At 45.1% G+C, this 13,584-nt stretch overlaps 1 long non-coding RNA gene across 1 annotated transcript; it reads right to left on the bottom strand.

Annotated features, from left to right (window-relative positions):
* Positions 1 to 304: 304 nt before the first annotated feature.
* Positions 305 to 679, bottom strand: LOC311131395. The gene is made up of 2 exons (XR_014613428.1): positions 601 to 679; positions 305 to 516 (listed from the first exon to the last, which is right to left on the bottom strand). It is a non-coding gene; the product is annotated as an uncharacterized lncRNA (long non-coding RNA).
* Between the last annotated feature and the right edge of the window lie 12,905 nt (positions 680 to 13,584).

The raw sequence follows: 13,584 nt of genomic DNA on the forward strand, positions 1-13,584 counted from the left end.
GGAGAAGGAGCAGTTTGTATGCCATGCACGAGGGGTGCATTATTAACTTGAGTAGTAAGGGCAGACACTTGATTGGTGAGTAATTGAACCTGATTAAGCAGCACCTGACTGTTCTCAGAAATAGTCTTAAACAAAGTATCATGTTGGCCAAGTAAAATGCCCTGATTGGCTATGGCAGTCCGAATCTGAGTGCACTCTGGGGTGGTATCCGAGCTACTGTCTGCTGGGTTCATGTTGGTCAGATCATACTGTCACGATTTAACTAGATATGAACCCAAATGCAGACAACTACACCGAGCCAGAGAAGGTTTAACAGGTTTATTTACAACGTGCAATTGTCCAGGTTTCCAAAAATAGGGTCCAGGTTTACAGGGAGGGTAACAGATCCAGGTTCTGAGCAGGAGTGGTACTGTAACGTCCTAGTGTCCGTGGTGAGTCCAAAAGGGAGGTCCGGTAGTGGAAAGCAGGATGGTGGTGGCAGGAGTGAAGCGGAGGCAGGAGTCAGGTTCCAATAATCTGTGGCACAGGAGAAAAGTAAATAGAACAGGCCAAAAACACAAAGAGCGAAAACAAGCAGGTTGAGTCAACAGCGAGACTAACATGGTCGTCTTGACTATGATCTGACGATGAGTGGCAAGTTTGACCGGGTCTTTAAGGCTGAGGTGATTATGGTGAATGAGCTGCAGCTGGAACCCTGACTTCCGCACACCAGACTTCACTCCTGCAATCAAAACAGACAGAGGGGAGGGAGAGAGCAGAGAGAGAGCTACCTAGCAGCAGTAGGCCTAACAGTTTCCCCTTAAACCACTCGAGTGTTGCTATAGCAGTATGCTTAGGGTCATTGTCCTGCTGGAAGGTGAATCTCTGGAAGACTGAAACAGGTTTCCCTCTAGAATGTCCCTGTACTTAGTGCCATCCATCATTCCTTCAATTCTGACCAGTTTCACAGTCCCTGCCGATGAAAAACATCCCCACAGCATAATGCTGCCACCACCATGCTTCACTGTGGGGATGGTGTTCTCGGGGTGATGAGAGGTGTTGGGTTTGCGCCAGACATAGTATTTTCCTTGATGGCCAAAAAGCTCTGACCAGAGTTCCTTCTTCCATATGTTTGGGGACTCTCCCACATCGCTTTTGGTGAACACCAAACGTGTTTGCTTATTTTTTTCTTTAAGCCATGTTTTTTTTCTGGCCACTCTTCCGTAAAGCCCAGGTATTTGGAGTGTACGGCTTAAAGTGGTCCTATGGACAGATACTCCAATCTCCGCTGTGGAGCTTTGCAGCTCCTTCAGGGTTATCTTTGGTCTCTTTGTTGCCTCTCTGATTAATGCCCTCCTTGCCTGGTCCGTGAGTTTTGGTGGGCGGCCCTCTCTTGCCAGGTTTGTTGTGGTGCCATATTCTTTCCATTTTTTAATAATGGATTTAATGGTGCTCCATTGGATGTTCAAAGTTTTGGATTTTTTTTTTATAACCCAACCCTGATCTGTACTTCTCCACAACTTTGTCCCTGACCTGTTTGGAGAGCTCCTTGGTTTTCATGGTGCCGCTTGCTTGGTGGTGACCCTTGCTTAGTGGTGTTGCAGACTCTGGGTCTTTCAAATAGGAAAAACGCCAAGGGGGTTGAATACTTTTGCAAGGCACTGTAGATTTGATAAATGGTTCTATCAGGAGAACGGCAGGAAAGGTGAACTCCTCCTCCTAAGTAGAGGTAAACCTGAGTCTCCTCCTCAGTAGAGGTAAACCTGAGTCTCCTCCTCAGTAGAGGTAAACCTGAGTCTCCTCCTCAGTAGAGGTAAACATCCTCAGTAGAGGTAAACCTGAGTCTCCTCCTCAGTAGAGGTAAACATCCTCAGTAGAGGTAAACCTGAGTCTCCTCCTCAGTAGAGGTAAACATCCTCAGTAGAGGTAAACCTGAGTCTCCTCCTCAGTAGAGGTAAACATCCTCAGTAGAGGTAAACCTGAGTCTCCTCCTCAGTAGAGGTAAACATCCTCAGTAGAGGTAAACCTGAGTCTCCTCCTCAGTAGAGGTAAACCTGAGTCTCCTCCTCAGTAGAGGTAAACATCCTCAGTAGAGGTAAACCTGAGTCTCCTCCTCAGTAGAGGTAAACCTGAGTCTCCTCCTCAGTAGAGGTAAACATCCTCAGTAGAGGTAAACCTGAGTCTCCTCCTCAGTAGAGGTAAACATCCTCAGTAGAGGTAAACCTGAGTCTCCTCCTCAGTAGAGGTAAACCTGAGTCTCCTCCTCAGTAGAGGTAAACCTGAGTCTCCTCCTCAGTAGAGGTAAACCTGAGGCTCCTCCTCAGTAGAGGTAAACATCCTCATTAGAGGTAAACCTGAGGCTCCTCCTCAGTAGAGGTCCTAAACGATATAATAACCGCGATCGATAAAAGAAAGTACTGTGCAGCTGTCTTCATCGACCTGGCTAAGGCTTTTGATTCTGTCAATCACAGCATTCTTATTGGCAGACTAAATAGCCTTGGTTTCTCAAATGACTGCCCGGCCTGGTTCACCAACTACTTCTCAGATAGCGTTCAATGTGTCAAATCGGAGGGCCTGTTGTCTGGACCTATGGCAGTCTCTATGGGGTGCCACAGGGTTCAATTCTCAGGCCAACTCTATTCTCTGTGTATATCAATGATGTCGCTCTTGCTGCTGGTGACTCTCAGATCCACCTCTACGCAGACGACACCATTTTGTATACATCTGGCCCTTCATTGGACACTGTGTTAACAAACCTCAAAACGAGCTTCAATGCCATACAACACTCCTTCCGTGGCCTCCAACTGCTCTTAAACGCCAGTAAAACTAAATGCATGCTCTTCAATCGAATGCTGCTTTCACCCGCCCGCCCGACTAGAATCACTACTCTCGGCGGGTCTTACTTAGAATATGTGGACAACTACAAATACCTAGGTGTCTGGTTAGACCGTAAACTCTCCTTCCAGACTCACATTAAGAATCTCCAATCCAAAGTTAAATCTAGAATCGGCTTCGTATTTCGCAACAAAGCCTCCTTCACTCATGCTGCTAAACATGCCCTCGTAAAACGGACTATCCTACCGATCCTTGACTTCGGCGATGTCATTTACAAATAGCTTCCAACACTCTACTCAGCAAATTGGATGTAGTCTATCACAGTGCCATCCGTTTTGTCACCAAAGCCCCATATACTACCCACCACTGTGACCTGTACGCTCTTGTTGGCTGGTCCTCACTACATATTCGTCGCCAAACCCACTGGCTCCAGGCCATCTATAAATCACTGCTAGGCAAATCCCTGCCTTATCTTAGCTCAATGGTCACCATAGCAACACCCACCCGTAGTCTGCGCTCCAGCAGGTATATCTCACTGGTCATCCCCAAAGCCAACACCTCCTTTGGCCGCCATTCCTTCCAGTTATCTGCTGCCAATGACTGGAACGAACTGAAGCTGGAGACACACTCTCCTGTCGTTACACACGTTCCTCCATCGATCCGGACTGACTGGCTGTACCTGCTGACTCCATACTGGTGCGTGTTTCTGTCACGTATGTCAGTGTAATGCGGTGGGTCGAAGTCAGGCACAGGACACAGAACTCAATGAAAACGTACTTTACTGATAAGTAAAGAAACAAATACAAAATACCTCCACACAGGGAGGAACAAACCCGCTCACCAAACGACACACGAACCGAAAATAACAAACACGCACAAAACACAATGGGAGCCACCGGGTTAAATAGGGAAGGAGTAATTACATGATGGGAAACAGGTGTGTGACAATCAGACAACAACAGGTGCAACATAGAAACAGAGAACATAGATCGGCAGTAGCTAGTACTCCGGTGACGACGAACGCCGAAGCCTGCCCGAGCAAGGAGGAGGGGCAGCCTCGGCAGAATCCGTGACAGTGTGTGTGTGTGTGTGTGTGTGTGTGTGATAAAGAGGGAGTGTGTCAGTATGTTAATATCCCATTAACTCTCCCTGAGGATAATTTGCTCAGCTCTCTGCACAAAGTCATAATTTTTATGTCTGCAGCTGCTCACCACCCTGCTTTGTGTGTGTGTTTGTGAGTTGTGAGTGTATGTATGCGTGTGGTGTGTGTGTGTGTGTGTGTGTGTGTGTGTGTGTGTGTGTGTGTGTGTGTGTGTGTGTGTGTGTGTGTGTGTGTGTGTGTGTGTGTGTGTGTGTGTGTGTGTGTGTGAGAGAGAGAGTGTGTCGGCCTTAGGGCTAGGCATTGGAGATTGATGACAGGTGAGCTGTGGAACCTGGGCAAACCATCTGACACTGTGGATGCAGAAATTTAACGTTGATGAATTCAACATGAAACTCAAATAAATTTAGCAGGGGCAGTCCACAGTGAGATAGAATGGAGGGGAGGGGGTGGAGAGAGAGCGAGAGAGAGAGGTAGAGCGAGAGAGACAGAGAGAGAGAGAAAGAGAGAGAGAAAGTGAGAGAGAGAGAGAGAGCGCGAAAGAAAGAGTGAGAGAGAGAGCGAGAGAGAGAGAGAGAGAGAGAGAGAGAGAGAGATAGAGAGAGAGAGAGAGAGAGAGAGAGAGAGAGAGAGAGAGAGAGAGAGAATGGAGTGTGAGAGAGAAGCACGAAAGAGAAGGTGAGAAAGCTAGAGAGTGAGTCATGATCTGACACACAACCCTACAGTCACGATCTAATACACACTCTCCCAAAGTCCTGGACCAATACACACTTCTGAAAGGCATGAACCCAGAGTCCTAAGCCGACACACATACACACACACACACACACACACACACACACACACACACACAGACATACACACACACAGACACACACACACAGACACACACACATCTAAACTACCTCTAAAAGTCGTGGACCGAGACACCACTCTGGGCTCAAAGACAAATAAGAGCGAAAGTTAAATTACACTGGGAAAGAAAAATGAGTCCTTTTAAAGAAAGCTATTATTTCAGTGTGGAGTGTGAGATTGCCTTTGACTGTGATCAATGGGGGAAAGTCTATGACTCTGTTACACAGAGATGTGATATGCCATGGAGACATTTATTACAAGCACACTTCGCTTGTATCTTACAACTGTTCCCTCGTAATGGTCGTCCTGCTGGAATTCCCTCAGTTCAGTCATAATTCACACCAACCTCTATTTTCACAGTCTTTTGGAGAGTATTTTACCTCAATTACCACAGTCTTTTGGAGAGTATTTTACCTCAATTACCACAGTCTTTTGGGGAGTATTTGACCTCAATTACCACAATCTTTTGGAGAGTATTTAAGCTTGTCGCCTTTATTAGTTCCTAGGACCACACACAGAACAGCCAAATGGTACCCTATTTCCTATGTTGTGCACTACTATCGATCAGGGCCCATACGGTGCACTATAGGGAATAGGGTGGGTACCATTTGGGCCTCACCCCTAGGCTCCTCTAATGACACAGGGAGGATCAGGAAAGGAATGTCAGGAGAGGAGAAGAAGTTCAGGAGAAAACAACAACATCGGTCTGGATTGACGGTGCTGGACATATTGGAAGTTACAGTGAACGACAGCAGACGCTGTCATATCACAGCATGGCTCTGCTAGTCAGAAGAAACAGAGAGATATGATGAATGTTATAATACGTTTACAAATACATTCTAGATAATCCAAATGCAGTTCAACTGGAGGACATTTCTCTACATTACGGAGAATGACAGTGTACTTCCAACTAGTCTCACATGACAATGACATTTGGCTCTGTGTGCCGAGATTAGCTTTCAACAAACATGCAAGATAATTCACACAAACACACACACACGCACACACACACGCACACACACGCACACACGCACACACACACACTCACAGGATTGGGGAGTGGAGGGCTTAGTAGTTAAGGTAGTGAGAAAGGGTAGGATGTGGGATTTCACTACAACACAAAGAACTCAGGCGAAACAACAAACCACAGTTCTATGCTCCTCAGTGTGCAATCTAAGCATATTTCTGTGTGTGTGTGTGTGTGTGTGTGTGTGTGTGTGTGTGTGTGTGTGTGTGTGTGTGTGTGTGTGTGTGTGTGTGTGTATGCATAGTCAGGCAGTAGCCCGACGGCATAGTGTGCTGCCCTTCTTCTTTGGCAATTTATGAGAAATGAGTGATTCACAGACAGAGGGTTGTTGTTGTCGGGGCGGCATGTTCTGTTGTGTCTAACCTTTTCTCACTGGCAAGGCCACTGGCCTGCAGTGTACACAGAGCAGCACACACACATATGTACACACACACACGCAACAGCCACCAGCCACAGGAAAATAAATAAAGCCTTGGCCCACTCACGTGCTCACCTCTAAACCTGACCTGCCCACCACGCTTATATCACTCCCTTACTATTAGTCTGTTTCTATCACTCTGCTGGTCTCCAACATCTTCCATTCATTTTCATCCAATAGTCCCAAAACACCATGCTCTGGATTCCCACATCAACCAAGACTGACTCCCTGTCCCCTTCACCCTCTCCATCCCTCTCCATCCATCGTTCTCCTCCACCCTCATCCTCCCCTCTGGCTGCGACCACCCACAGTGGAGCATTCTGAGTAAACAACAGCATACTTTAGCCCTGAACAATCCCATTTCACCCTCTATCCTCCCCTGATTGGTTTCCCCTGGGGCCTGGAAGTGTCAGGTCAGCCCCACAGATCTAATTTCTACCAATGATCAAATGTCCTCTAATCGTGTTCAGAGGGTTAGCAGGGAGAAGACAGAGGAGAGATGAGGAGAGGAGAAGGGAAAGCACATCAACATCAGCTTTAGAGCCTCTGAGTCCTAAAACTCACTCTCTGTCTCATGGTGTGGTTTCTCTCTCTCAATTTCTATTTCAATTTAAGGGGCTTTATTGGCATGGGAAACATATGTTAACATTGGCAAAGCAAGTGAAATAGATGATGAACAAAAGTGAATTAAACAACAACAAAAATAACAGTAAACATTACACTCAGAAGTTCCAAAAGAAAAAAGACATTTCAAGTGTCATATTATGTTTATATACAGTGTCGTAATGATGTGCAAATAGTTAAAGTACAAATGGGAAAATAAATAAACATAAATATGGGTTGTATTTACAATGGTGTTTGTTCTTCACTGGTTGCCTTTTTCTTGTGGCAACAGGTCATAAATCTTGCTGCTGTGATTGCACACTGTGGTATTTCACCCAATAGATAGGAGTTTATCCAAATTGGATTTGTTTTCGAATTCTTAGGGTCATACATTTGGCAGGAAGTTAGGAAGTGCAGCTCAGTTTCCACCTCATTTTGTGGGCAGTGTGCACACAGCCTGTCTTCTCTTGAGAGCCAGGTCTGCCTACGGCGGCCTTTCTCAATAGCAAGGCTATGCTCACTGAGTCTGTACATAGTCAAAGCTTTCCTTAATTTTGGGTCAGTCACAGTGTTCAGGTATTCTGCCACTGTGTACTCTCTGTTTAGGGCCAAATAGCATTCTAGTTTGCTTTGTTTTTTGTAAATTATTTCCAATGTGTCAAGTAATTATCTTTTTGTTTTCTCATGATTTGGTTGGATCTAATTGTGTTGCTGTCCTGGGGCTCTTGCTTAGGGGACTCTTCTCCAGGTTCATCTCTCTGTAGGTGATGGCTTTGTTATAAATAATAATAATATGCCATTTAGCAGACGCTTTTATCTAAAGCAACTTATAGTCATGTGCGCATACATTTTTTTACGCATGGGTGGTCCCGGGGATCGAACCCACTACCCTGGCGTTACAAGCACCATGCTCTACCAATTGAGCTACAGGGGAAGGTTTGGGAATCGCTTCCTTTTAGGTGGTTGTAGAATTTAACGGCTCTTTTCTGGATTTTGATAATTAGCGGGTATCGGCCTAATTCTGCTCTGCATGCATTATTTTGTGTTTTATGTTGTATACGGAGGATATTTTTTGCAGAATTCTGCATGCAGAGTCTCAATTTGGTGTTTGTCCCATTTTGTGAATTATTGGTTGGTGAGCGGACCCCAGACCTCACAACCATAAAGGGCAATGGGTTCTATAACTGATTCAAGTATTTTTAGCCAGATCCTAATTGGTATGTCAAATTTTATGTTCCTTTTGATGGCATAGAAGGCCCTTCTTGCCTTGTCTCTCAGATCGTTCCCAGCTTTGTGGAAGTTACCTGTGGCGCTGATTTTTAGGCCGAGGTATGTATAGTTTTTTGTGTGCTCTAGGGCAATGGTGTCTAGATGGAATTTGTATTTGTGGTCCTGGCCACTGGAACTTTTTTGGAATACCATTATTTTTGTCTTACTGAGATTTACTGTCAGGGCCCAGGTCTGACAGAATCTGTGCAGAAGATCTAGGTGCTGCTGTAGGCCCTCCTTGGTTGGGGACAGAAGCACCAGATCATTAGCAAACAGTAGACATTTGACTTCAGATTCTAGTAGGGTGAGACCGGGTGCTGCAGACTGTTCTAGTGCCCTCGCCAATTCGTTGATATATATGTTGAAGAGGGTGGGGCTTAAACTGCATCCCTTTCTCACCCCACAGCCCTGTGGAAAGAAATGTGTGTGTTTTTTGCCAATTTTAACCGCACACTTGTTGTTTGTGTACATGGATTTTATAATGTCGTATGTTTTTCCCCCAACACCACCTTCCATCAATTTGTATAGCAGACCCTCACGCCAAATTGAGTCAAAAGCATGAGAAGACTTTGCCTTTTTTTTGGTTGGTTTTTCAATTAGGGTGTGCAGCCAATTTGACATTTGCTCAGTACATTGTTTTCACTGAGGAAATGTACAAGTCTGCTGTTAATGATAATGCAGAGGATTTTCCCAAGGTTGTTGTTGACACATATCCCAATGTAGTTATTGGGGTCAAATTTGTCTCCACCTTTGTGGATTGGGGTTATCAGTCCTTGGTTCCAAATGTTGGGGAAGATGCCAGAGCTGAGGATGATGTTAAAGAGTTTAAGTATAGCCAATTGGAATTTGTGGTCTGTATATTTTATCATTTCATGTAGGATACCATCAACACCACATGCCTTTTTGGGTTGGAGGGTTTGTATTTTGTCCTGTAGTTCATTCAATTTAATTGGAGAATCCAGTGGGTTCTGGTAGTCTTTAATAGCTGATTCTAAGATTTGTAATTGATCATGTATATGTTTTTTCTGTTTGTTCTTTGTTATAGAGCCAAAAATATTGGAGAAGTGGTTTCTCCACACACATACTGTTGAAGTCTACATACACCTTAGCCAAATACATTTCAACTCTGTTTTTCACAATTCCTGACATTTAATCCTAGTAAAAATTCCCTGTTTTAGGTCAGTTAGGATCACCACTTTATTTTAAGAATGTGAAATGTCAGAATAATAGTAGAGAGAATGATTTATTTCAGCTTTTATTTATTTCATCACATTCCCAGTGGGTCAGAAGTTTACATACGCTCAATTAGTATTTGATAGCATTGCCTTTAAATTGTTTAACTTGGGTCAAACGTTTTGGGTAGCCTTCCACAAGCTTCCCACAATAAGTTGGGTGAATTCTGGCCCATTCCTCCTGACAGAGCTGGTGTAACTGAGTCAGGTTTGTAGGCCTCCTTGCTCGCACACGCTTTTTCAGTTCTGCCCACACATTTTCTAAAGGATTGAGGTCAGGGCTTTGTGATGGCCACTCCAATACCTTGACTTGGTTGTCCTTAAGCCATTTTGCCACAACTTTGGAAGTATGCTTCGGGTCATTGTCCATTTGGAAGACGCATTTGCGACCAAGCTTTAACTTCCTGACTGATGTCTTGAGATGTTGCTTCAATATATCAATACATAATTGTCCTTCCTCATGATGCCATCTATTTTGTGAAGTGCACCAGTCCCTCCTGCAGCAAAGCACCCCCACAGCATGATGCTGCCACCCCCATTCTTCACGGTTGGGATGGTGTTCTTTGGTTTGCAAGCTCTCCCCTTTTTCCTCCAAACGTAACGATGGTCATTATGGCCAAACAGTTCTATTTTTGTTTCATCAGACCAGAGGACATTTCTCCAAAAAGTACGATCTTTGTCCCCATGTGCAGTTGCAAACCGTAGTCTGGCTTTTTTTATGGAGGTTTTGGAGCAGTGGCTTCTTCCTTGCCGAGCGGCCTTTCAGGTTATGTCGATATAGGACTAGTTTTACTGTGAATATAGATACTTTTGTACCTGTTTTCTCCAGCATCTTCACAAGGTCCTTTGCTGTTGTTCTGGGATTGATTTGCGCTTTTCACACCAAAGTACGTTCATCTCTAGGAGACAGAACGTGTCTCCTTCCTGAGCGGTATGACGGCTGCGGGGTCCCATGGTGTTTATACTTGCATACTATTGTTTGTACAGATGAACGTGGTACCTTCAAGCGTTTGGAAATTGCTCCCAAGGATGAACCAGACTTGTGGAGGACTATAATTTTTTTTCTGAGGTCTTGGCTGATTTCTTTTGATTTTGCCATTATGTCAAGCAAAGAGGCACTGAGTTTGAAGGTAGGCCTTGAAATACACTGCTCAAAAAAATAAAGGGAACACTAAAATAACACATCCTAGATCTGAATGAATGAAATAATCTTATTAAATTCTTTTTTCTTTACATAGTTGAATGTGCTGACAACAAAATCACACAAAAATTATCAATGGAAATCAAATTTATCAACCCATGGAGGTCTGGATTTGGAGTCACCCTCAAAATGAAAGTGGAAAACCACACTACAGGCTGATCCATCTTTGATATAATGTCCTTAAAACAAGTCAAAATGAGGCTCAGTAGTGTGTGTGGCCTCCACGTGCCTGTATGACCTCCCTACAATGCCTGGGCATGCTCCTGATGAGGTGGCGGATGGTCTCCTGAGGGATCTCCTCCCAGACCTGGCCTAAAGCATCCGCCAACTCCTGGACAGTCTGTGGTGCAACGTGGCGTTGGTGGATGGAGCGAGACATGATGTCCCAGATGTGCTCAATTGGATTCAGGTCTGGGGAACGGGCGGGCCAGTCCATAGCATCAATGCCTTCCTCTTGCAGGAACTGCTGACACACTCCAGCCACATGAGGTCTAGCATTGTCTTGCATTAGGAGGAATCCAGGGCCAACCACACCAGCATATGGTCTCACAAGGGGTCTGAGGATCTCATCTCGGTACCTAATGGCAGTCAGGCTACCTCTGGCGAGCACATGGAGGGCTGTGTGGCCCCCCAAAGAAATGCCACCCACACCATGACTGACCCACCGCCAAACCGGTCATGCTGGAGGATGTTGCAGGCAGCAGAACGTTCTCCACGGCATCTCCAGACTCTGTCACGTCTGTCACATGCTCAGTGTGAACCTGCTTTCATCTGTGAAGAGCACAGGGCGCCAGTGGCGAATTTGCCAATCTTGGTGTTCTCTGGCAAATGCCAAACGTCCTGCACGGTGTTGGGCTGTAAGCACAACCCCCACCTGTGGACGTCGGGCCCTCATTCCACCCTCATGGAGTGTGTTTCTGACCGTTTGAGCAGACACATGCACATTTATGGCCTGCTGGAGGTCATTTTGCAGGGCTCTGGCAGTGCTCCTCCTGCTCCTCCTTGCTCAAAGGCGGAGGTAGCAGTCCTGCTGCTGGGTTGTTGCCCTCCTACGGCCTCCTCCACGTCTCCTGATGTACTGGCCTGTCTCCTGGTAGCGCCTCCATGCTCTGGACACTACGCTGACAGACACAGCAAACCTTCTTGCCACAGCTCGCATTGATGTGCCATCCTGGATGAGCTGCACTACCTGAGCCACTTGTGTGGGTTGTAGACTCCGTCTCATGCTACCACTAGAGTGAAAGCACCGCCAGCATTCAAAAGTGACCAAAACATCAGCCAGGAAGCATAGGAACTGAGAAGTGGTCTGTGGTCACCACCTGCAAACCAGTTATTTATTGGGGGTGTCTTGCTAATTGCCTATAATTTCCACCTGTTGTCTATTCCATTTGCACAACAGCATGTGAAATGTATTGTCAATCAGTGTTGCTTCCTAAGTGGACAGTTTGATTTCACAGAAGTGTGATTGACTTGGAGTTACATTGTGTTGTTAAAGTGTTCCCTTTATTTTTTTGAGCAGTGTACATTCACAGGTACACCTACAATTGACTCAAATGATGTCAATTAGCCTATCAGAAGCTTCTAAAGCCATAACATCATTTTCTGGAATTTTCCAAGCTGTTTAAAGGCAGAGTCAACTTAGTGTATGTAAACTCTTCTGACCCACTGGAATTGTGATACAGTGAATTATAAGTGAAATAATCTGTCTGTAAACAATTGTTTGAAAAATTACTTGTGTCATGCACAAAGTAGATGTCCTAACCAACTTGCCAAACCGATAGTTTGTTAACAAAAAAATGTGTGGAGTGGTTGAAAAATGAGTTTTAAATGACTCCAACCTAAGTGTATGTAACACTTCAACTGTAGATAACTTTTTGTGTTGTTGTTTGTTTAGTGTGTTCCCATTTTCCCAGAAGTGGTTAGATGCTATGGGTTCTTCAATTACATTGAGCTGATTTCTGATGAGCTGTTCCTTCTTTTTCCATAGTGTATTTCTTTATTGTTTTAGTGATTCACAATAGTGAAGGCATAGACTCAGGTTTTCTGGGTCTCTGTGTATTTGGTTGGATAGATTTCTCAATTTCTTTCTTAGGTTTTTGCATACTTCATCAAACCATTAATCATTGTTGTTCATTTTCTTAGGATGTCTGCTTGAAAAACATTTTTATAGGGAAGCTGAAAAGTCAAATATACTGTTTAGGCTTTCTACTGCCAAGTTTACACCGTCACAATTACAGTGAAATGTTTTGTCCAGGAAGTTGAATGTGTTACTGCCTCATTGTTTTTTGGTAGGTTTCTACACTACTTTCCTTCCATCTATAGCATTTCTTAATATTGTGCAGTTCCTTTGGCTTTGATGCCTCATGATTGAGTATTGCTCTGTTCAGGTAGACTGTGATTTTGCTGTGATCTGATAGGATTGTTAGTGGGCTGACTGTGAACGGTCTGAGAGTCTCTGGGTTGAGGTCAGTGATGAAGTAATCTACAGTCCTCTCTCTCTCTTTCATGGTGGGGTTTCTCTCTCGTCTCTCTTTCCTCTCTCTCTCTCTCTCTCTCTCTCTCTCTCTCTCTCTCTCTGTCATGGTGATATTGCTATCTCTCTCTCTCTCTCACTCTCTCTCTCTCTCTCTCTCTCTCTCTCGCTCTCTCTCTCGCTCTCTCTCTGTCATGGTGATATTGCTCTCTCTCTCTCTCTCTCTCTCTCTCTCTCTCTCTCTCTCTCTCTCTCTCTCTCATGGTGATATTGCGCTCTCGCTCTCGCTCTCGCTCTCGGTCTCGGTCTCGGTCTCGGTCTCGGTCTCGGTCTCGGTCTCGGTCTCTGTCTCTCTCTCTCTCTCTCTCTCTCTCTCTCTCTCTCTCTCTCTCTCTCTCTCTCTCTCTCTCTCTCTCTCTCTCTCTCTCTCTCTGTCATGGTGATATTGCGCTCTCGCTCTCGCTCTCGCTCTCGGTCTCGGTCTCTGTCTCTGTCTCTGTCTCTCTCTCTCTCTCTCTCTCTCTCTCTCTCTCTCTCTCTCTCTCTGTCATGGTGATATTGCGCTCTCTCTCTCTCTCTCTCTCTATCTCTCT

This window comes from Coregonus lavaretus (genome assembly GCF_964263955.1).
Source record: "Coregonus lavaretus genome assembly, chromosome: 6".
In the NCBI taxonomy this organism is placed as follows: Eukaryota; Metazoa; Chordata; class Actinopteri; order Salmoniformes; family Salmonidae; genus Coregonus; species Coregonus lavaretus.